Genomic DNA, 8,881 nt, shown 5'->3' on the forward strand with positions numbered 1-8,881 from the left:
GGGAAAAAATCGTTTGTAAAAGTTCAGAGAAAAGGTAGGTATGACTCCTCGGTGACACTATAAAAGTTAAAATGGCTAAAAGAGGAAAGGTTCATGTAAAAGAATTCTATCAGAACAATCACTAACGTCTTAGTTTGTTTGAGCTGCTATAACAAAGTACCATAGACTGGGTGGCTTATAAATGACAGAAACTTATTTCTCACAGTTCTGGAAGTCAGAGGTCTGGAAGTCATGGTCGGGTTCTGGTGAGAACCCTCATCAAAGTTGCTGACTGCCAACTTCTCATTGTATCCTCAAATGGCACAAAGAAGGTCATCTAGCTCCCTGACCTCTTCCTATAAGGGCACGAATCCCATTCATGAGGGCTCCACCCTCCGGACTTAGTCACCCCTTAAGGGCTCCATCTCCTAATACCATCACATTAAGAATTAGATTTCAGTATATGAGTTTTAGGGGACATAAATATTCAGTCCATAACAAAAAATGACATTGATCAAGAAGAAAAAAGAAAAGTGTCTTTAAAAAAAGCAAACAAACAAAAACTATGCAGAGAGCTCTTGATCTCAGATTTTAAAAGAAATGCCTGAAATATGAAAAGAAACACTTATAACCAAGGAATACTAACCAGTCTTAATGATAACCAGGAAAAACAGAGTTGAAATTGCCCTGAGGCTTAAAAAGACAGTGTCACGGCACTGAAAGGGGGCTTTGAGCTGAGTTCAGAGCAGGAGGAAGAAAGAGGAATGGAAGGGCCCCATGCTCAGGGGCAGATGGTGTCGTGTTGAAAGCTAACAGAGAAAAACAGGACAGTTCAGCTTCTATCTTGCTTTCTCTATCGAGGAAAGTGATCTTCAAACTGGGAAGGTTTGAACAAATATGGTTTGTAGGAAATTGAAACCTGAGGTAGGCAAGGAGACAATAAGAAAACACCAAGCCCCTCAAATGAGTTCAAGTCCACAGGCCCAGCTGCAGTGAGTGCTGGAGAGTTTGGGAGGATTTAGAGAACAGATACATGCTCCAATTTTCAGAAACAAGCAACGGATGGATTACAGAAAGATGAAAAGTATCAAGACCTGGAAATATTTTTTACGGATATATAGACTTTTATTAGGGCAAGCATTTCCACAAGCATAAAGATCTCTTTAAGACAAATAGATGGCCCAAGTATCTTTGTTAAGTAGTGATCAAAAATGAAGTAAAATTTAGCAAAATTAATTCTAAATAAACACATTCAGCATATAAACCAAGTCTTTTGAAGTTCTTTAACACCAAGACCTAATCACGTTGTTTTCCAAGTTAGAGCGACTAAAAATTAATGTGAAAACCATACTTAATAAGATGACACATATGATACTGTGCTTTTCCAAAGTGAAGAAATATATTTGATGTAATATTTTTATGAATCACATTTGATATCACAAAATAAACTTTACTGGACAAAAAAAATTGTTAAAAAATCTCAGAAAAAACCAGACATACTGAAAAGATAGACATCGTGTACAAATAATGTTAAAATATTGTCACAGGTATGGAAATGTATCATTTGAATATAAAAAATGTTATAAAGCAAAAGGTTGTCAAAATACAGGAGAGTTATTTTGAAACATATGCAAAACCAAGATCATGAAGTAGTGGCAACTATTTCTAATGTATAACAGATATTGAAATGCCGTGGGGGAAATGAACAGAAGTATCTCCTGAAGTGGTAGTGACAAAGTACAGAGGTGGTTTTCAGAAGTTCAAGGGACATAGCTAATTAATTTACCACCTCCTTCAAATAAAAGTGAGACTCTCTTGGGAGAATCTAAGCCCATTAGCAGACACATCTTAGAGCAGTTAATGAAACGCTTCATATTTCAGCAGAAAAAGATTTCAACAGTAAAAATGACATAGGAATCAGAAGCATACTTTGCTGTGACACTTGGTAGTTGACATTTTCCCAGTGACCACAAGTGTGAGATCTTCATGAGACTGATGTTCCCCAGCTGCATGAATATCTGCACTCTCATTCCACCAAAGAACATAAACTCTGCTGGGTGCTCTGTATTCTGGGTGGAGAACTCCAATTCTGTGTAGCCTAAATCAACATGGGCATCCACCACTGTTTTAAACTCATCACCCTACAGAGCTGGCCCAGCAGACTTCATCTGGAAAATAACTGGCTCATAGACTCCTTTGGTTTTTTTTTTTCTATTTTGCACTATGGTACCCCATAAATAATCTCAAACTCTTGCTTGTCAATGAGAGCCAAATCTGGAATAAGAATTGTTCTTGGCATTCCTTATTCTTGGCCGAGCCTTTCTGAACTTCAGCTCAAGGAGCAAAACTATCATACTTCCAAACATGAAACAGTTTATCCATTATGCCTCTAAATTCTGCACTCCAGAATCCAACCAAATCAGAGTGAGCTGTCTAAAGATGAATGGTTTTCCTAATATTTTCCAGAAACTCATTTATCTTTGAGGGTTTAAGGCAATAACTATGAAATTCATAGAACGTTCCATCATATTGTTGGGGGGCCCCCATAGCAAAAGATGAACGGATCTGAGGGGCAGGTGACCACGTGGCCAGAGCCCTAGTCAGGCCACCTTGGAGGACAAGCGTGGCAGGGCTTTGGGTGCTGAGAAGGGTAACCGGTCAGTGGTCCTCCGGAACTCCTCCTTTTACAGCTTCCCTAATGGAAATCAAGGCCGGACCAATTTTTAAAAGAGTAAGTATCTTTTAATACTTAAAAGATCATAATTAATCATAATTACGTGTGCCAATGTCATTCTTATAAGGCAAGCTTTACCAAAGGAATCTTGTTTCTGTGTTGAGAGGCTATGAAGGTAAGTCAACACTTTCCTGGGTCAAGATTTCAAGACATCATTGTCAAGCTATCCTTATGGACAATATAGATAAACCTGGACTGAATGCCGGTTAAGTAAGGAAGTTTCCTAACTAGCTGAATGACTGAATGTATATGCTGTTGATGAACTCAATTCTGTCTGAAGAAACATACTGTGTGGTAAGGGGGGCTGGGGTATGCTTTTCTTGCATAAACCATATATTTGGCACATTTTTAATGACTCATATAGATATACAGAAATCAGCTACATATTTTGATGCAATCTGTTTTGAAGATATTTTGACAGCCCAGTGAAACAATTTAATTTTAAAGAATTTTTCTCAAGTGCCAATTAACATAATTACATACACACTCACTTCCTGATCTTCATCCCACTTCTGAGTGAATTTTAGAGGGGCAATAAGGTCAGATTCAGGGGTGAGATGAGGCTTTGTGACATTCATTATTCACGTTGCTAGGGGATGAAAAAAGATGTGTTTATATTTTGATGCACCCATTTTGATATGACCAAATCAGTCATATCAAAATCCTTTTCCAGATCTGATTTCCGTACATTTCTCTGCATCACAGATTTTGGAACTCTATAGCACTAAGGATCTACCTCTTCAATACCCCGTGAGACATTTACTTTCCAGGTTGGCAATAATTCATGTGCTTCTAATATATTTGAGGACAGAAAGATGGAGGCTGGTGTTAGAGTCAATATTTGCCAGATCTCCACCAAGTCAGATGTCATCTTCTTGCCTTTGGGAATACAGGTAAAGATGGCATATCATTCCAGGTTCTTTGTAAGTAATAGAAATAGACCCTGGCTGACAGAGCCAGAAAGGACTTTATAGGAAGGCTACTGGGGAGGGCTTTCAGTAGCAGAAAAGTCAAACAACCAGGTCTTGGGAAGGCTCACGGTCAGAGTAGCTCCAGGGAGCTCAGTAGAGAACCCAGACACAGCTTCTGTAGGAAGTACCATCAATCGCCTCAGTTCCACTGGTCATCTGTCCCTCTGTGTCTCTGCGCAAGTTTCAAATCTTGTCTCATTGCCCCCTGTCCTGTGATCTGGACTATTGGGGTCACGTGGATGGAGGAGAGCAATTTCCCCAAGGGAAAAGGAAGGGCACAGTTATCAGAAGAAAGGGGCAGTGTGCAGGAAAAGAAAGAAAAAAATAGACCATCAAAGACCTGAACTTCAGTCAAACACTCATTTTCAAAAATACAGGTTTGGCCTCACCTGCTTTATGTAAATGAGGGGTTTAGTTGGCTGCAAGCACAATAAGAGTGCTAAAACAGCCTTGGCAGTCCCAGCATCAGTAAGACGGCACCCTTTCAGAGGTTCCAGCACAGCCATGGGACCTTCGCCATGGCCCCCCTGGGTGGCCCTCCTCTGTGATTCTGGTCTCTGGGACACATCCTCTCATTCATTCTCCACCTCTAGGAATGGTAGCTGCTTCCTGTAATTACGAATGTCTGGGTTATCTCACATTTATTTTTTTGCCCTCTTTGTCCTTCTGTAGCTATGTAAAAAGCTCCTATGTTAATTTCCCTCTACTGGAAATGTTGAGAGTATTTCTATCTTCCTTTCTGGAGTCTGACTGATGCAAATGCTGAAAACCCAGATGATGTCCACATTAGGATGTTTGGTGAGGGAGGTTGATACCATGTGGTACTTGGAAGGCATGTCTTGTTCAAAGGAAGACTTAGGGAATGTGACCACCAGCTTCAACTATCTGAAGAGCTTTCATCTGAAAAAGGGATTATATTTATCCCCTGTAGTTCTGGAGGGCAGAACTAGGATTAGTGAGCAGAATTTTCAAGGAAGCAGGTTTCAGCTCAAAATAAGGAACTGTCCTCTAAGCCCTTGAACTGCCCCCAATGGAATGCACTGGGCAACTTTTACTGGGGGTTAGTCAAGCAGAGGATTGGTTTTCATCCCTCTGAGACACTGGAGAGGTGCCCACCAGAGTGACATGCTGGGCCAGATCAACTCTTGAGGCCCAAAAATCCTCCTACAGAATCTGTAGGCTTTAATTAAAGATTTAGTCATTTTCTATTGGAGCTCGAGGACAAAGCTGGGGTGCTTGGTGACCTGCAGAAAACAGTATCAATTATCCTCTAAGATTTATCTAGGCTCCAGGGTACTTTAAAACAATCACTCTTACTCTAAGACTGAAAAATTCAACTTCCCACCATTGTACACCCAGCTGAAAGCGGACACCCATTAGTAGGAAGATTCCCTTCATTTGCTCCCCTCTCTGCTTCTACTGGGTTCACTCTGTGTCCCTGTGATTTATGCCCAGAGGTCCTCTGGAGGAGCCAAAGGTGACTACAGCCCACAACTAATGGAATCAAAGGATTCGAGTGTTCTGGAAAGACTTGCTCACCCTTGTGAATCTCCTTTGATGGATCCAAATCCCTGAGGCTGAGGCTTCCCATATCAGCCCTGGATTCACAAGGATGGGCAGACAGTTATGAGGGAACCAGACAAGTCTTCAAAACCTTTATGAGATTATCTTCCTGCCAGCTTGAAAATCCCACCACCTTTCCAATTCTTGCTACAGCTGTCAATAACGTGTGCATATCCTGTACAGCCCACCCTTCTACTCTTCGGGGCACACGAGTCTCCAAACAGCCCTTCTCCATACACCAGTTTCCCTTTCCTGGAGCAAAACACCCTTCAATCCCATTGTGGCAGTTTGGGGGGTAGGTGAGGGGAAAGCCATTCCCCTTTGAGCCCTGCTAAACCAAATGTAGAAACGTAACATTCTAACCTCTAATACGCTCAGAAAATGGTAACTTCTAGCACACTAAGAGAAGTGTTCTCTTACATTTTCCAATGGGAACACTGGAGGAGAGAGGAAACACAATGAGTAACCCATGGTCAAAACCCCAGATATAACAGTACCAGAAATTAAACTTCATTTTGACCTAGTCCAGGGATGCTCCCCTCACTCACACAATCTTATTGCTTCAAACGATCCTACATTATAAGAGAGAAATCCGTAGAATTGAGAGTTTTGGTGGCTCAGCCCAGCTTTCCAGCGAGCACGGGTTCAAACTGACAGCAGGCCATCGGTGACCGGGAGGTTGCCCCTTTTGCCAACACAACCCTTCGTGGATCATTTCACTTTCCATCTGCTTCCCCTAAACTTGTCCCAATATTTTTGTCATTTTGACATTTGTCATACATCTTACTCTAAGGGTGTGATTGCCCAGAAAACAAAGGGAAATTGCCTAAGAAGTGATCAGCAGAGCCTGGCTTGCATGTCAGCAACTGCCCAACTCTCCGGCCTCCTGCCATGGTTTAGGGAGTGCAGGGTGCAAAATATCTTAAAACGCAGACACACCTGCATGCCTAAAAGTCCAACACGAGCAAAGAATAATTTTGAGTTTAACAATATCCTCTTCCCACAGCCTGTCCCCAAAAGTAGGGCTGTAAGGCCATGTTCTCCTAGTGAAAAACTGTTGGTTAGAGCCTGGTGCTGAGGGCAGTAGAGGGCAGGAAGAGAGAATATCATGGTGTGGTGGGAGGTGGGATGGAGAATAGGGGGACAGGGGCTTCTCTCAAGGATGGGCCCCCCTATGGACCAGCTCTCTTGCTGCAAGTCAGGTCAGCTCGTCTTCCAGCTCAAGAGATTTGAACTGCGATGCTCATCTAATGCTCTCTGTTTCTTCTCCCTCCGACCCCTCTCTGACCACCCCTCATATTGTCCCCCTCCCTGTCCCTTTGTGTTCCTCGGCCCTCTCTCTGCCCATCCCCTCCAGTCGGAGGCAGCCACCTGGGAACCCTGCTATCCAATCATTAGCCAGGGCAGCTGCTCTACCAAGCAAGCTCCAGAGACCTGCAGCTGGGAGAACGGAGTCCTGCGTGGAGGAGGGGAGCCGGCGAAGGCCCACCGAACCTTCTCAGGTGGCCAGATGATGCCTAATTAGGCCCCCTGCTCTGGAGGCCTCACCAGATGGGCAAATGCCTGGCAGCCTTAGGGAGCCAGCAAGACGCTGTGGGAAGTCCCAGCGCACGGTTTCCTTTCCAGCTGCCTCTGGGGCTGTGCGGAAGGATGGTTAAAATAGTAATTGGCGCCTGGGGTCAAGGGGCCTCGCTTTTCCCTGCCAGGAGGGGAGATGCTCTGCTTCTCAGTGATGCAAGCCCCGCCACTCCCCCGCCCCAAGGATCCCCTCCACCAGCCCGGAGTCTGAGTTGCTGATGCTGTTGATTGAAACTGATTTTTTTTTTTTTTTTTTTTGCACGCACACCAGAAGAGCTGGCACTGGGAACATTTTTCTAAACCTAAACAATGCACACTATGAATTCATGAAAGGTAGAATTAAACTAGAAGGGAAGCATGAAGAAAATGCATGGGTTTCATTCTTTCTGTCTCCCCAGCCTACAAATGTGAGCTACAAAGGGCGTGGCAGAGGGAGGGTGAGGCAGCCGAGGTCTTAATTTTGACAAATTGCTGTTTCTGGGCGAGGGAGAGGTCGGGAGCCAGTGAGGGAGGCGGGGTGTAGGGGTCCACTCTGGAGGTGCAGATATTTTATATTTCAAGGCATGTCCCTGGCCTGCAAAAGAGAACTGCCCTGTGGTTCTCCTAACCCACCCAGCCACTGCGCCTCTCACTGCCCCTCAGCATGGCCATTTCTACAAGAAAAACATGTCATGGGGGACAGGCAGGGAAGCAGAACCTTTGACATCCTCCTGCCCCCAAATTCTGCTATTCAGGTGGGGTTCGCCTTTCAGTGGAAAGGCATCAATGGAAATAATGAAGTTTATAAACATTAAAGGAAAAAAATGCATGAAACGGAGCCAAAAATGGGCCAAACAACTTCTTTGCCCTTCCCTCTTCCTGCCTTCCCTAGCTCCTTGTGTGACGAAGAACATCTTTGCCTTTGATGAAGAAGTGATAGCAGCAGTGCTTAAGTCCTTGCCTCAGAGGGCCTTTTTATAGAAAAGGAAAAGTCAGGAAAATACAAGAAATCTTTTCTGCCTGCCATCACAGCCCTCGCGCCCCCATTTGGGATACCCTATAAGCATCCATATGGATTCAGGGGAAAAACCCACGTATCTCATTTGGTGGTTTTCTTTTTTAAGCTGTTGGAAAGTGAACTCTCCCAGTGGCAATTGTTTTCTAGCTATTATATGCAGGGGAAAGTTCCAAAATAAAATGTAATAAGGCTAAGAAAACAAGCATACAAATCATTTATTATAATATTCCTTATTTACCCTTGTTATTAATGTCCCTTGTTTGTGGGACCAATTTGTGGACGGGACAGGCTGTGTATGATTACATTCTCGGCCAGCAGAGAACCAGGTTGGCAGCAGCACGTCTCTGAGCAATCTCAGCTCTCTGCAGTTTCTGGAGTGTAACATATTTTCTGCGGGCTCAGGCTGATACAGTGGACATTAATTGTTAATTCTCCAACAGCCCTCTGCTAAAGCGTAGACTCCCTGGAAATCTGGGGAAACAGCGCCACCTAGCAGCCCTAGCGCTAAGTGCTTCAAAGCTGGGTTTGTTGTTGGCTGGGCCGGTGGAAAAGGCAGACGGTTCTTTTGAGGTTGACCAAATTGGAAAGATGGCCTCTCCAAATCCACCTCCGCTACCAACGGGCACAATGAGCTGGCGACACCTCGGAGTCCATTTTGCTTCGGAAAAGCAGCTCAGCTTAACATTCTGGTTGGATAAGCAAGGTTTCATCAAATTTCATTACCATAGGTCATTTCACCTGTAAGACACTTTGGAGCTACACATTTAAAAAATGAGAAGATGGAGGCCCAAGGAGAAAAAGGTGCTTCTTCAAGGTCACACGGCTATTTTATGGTTGAGCCAGGCTCAAAAACTAGAACCAATCCTGCTATTCATAGAATGGGAGCCCTTTTTATAGGCTGGGCACAGACGAAGGTAGAAATAAGACACAGAAGTGAGAGTATCCATCAGTAAGCCAAGGTCTGGGTCTCTCTCTGAATCTAGATATTGACAACTGGGATAAGGCAAGGTGCACAGTAAACACAACGACAGATTTTGGCCCGTGTCTAGGACACAGGCA

General features: G+C 43.8%; 1 pseudogene; it reads right to left on the reverse strand.

Annotated features, from left to right (window-relative positions):
- Positions 1-1,849: 1,849 nt before the first annotated feature.
- On the reverse strand, positions 1,850-8,476 carry LOC103019935 (protein NipSnap homolog 3A-like; annotated as a pseudogene).
- Between the last annotated feature and the right edge of the window lie 405 nt (positions 8,477-8,881).

The sequence above is a fragment of the Balaenoptera acutorostrata genome, chromosome 13 (genome assembly GCF_949987535.1).
Source record: "Balaenoptera acutorostrata chromosome 13, mBalAcu1.1, whole genome shotgun sequence".
NCBI lineage: Eukaryota > Metazoa > Chordata > Mammalia > Artiodactyla > Balaenopteridae > Balaenoptera > Balaenoptera acutorostrata.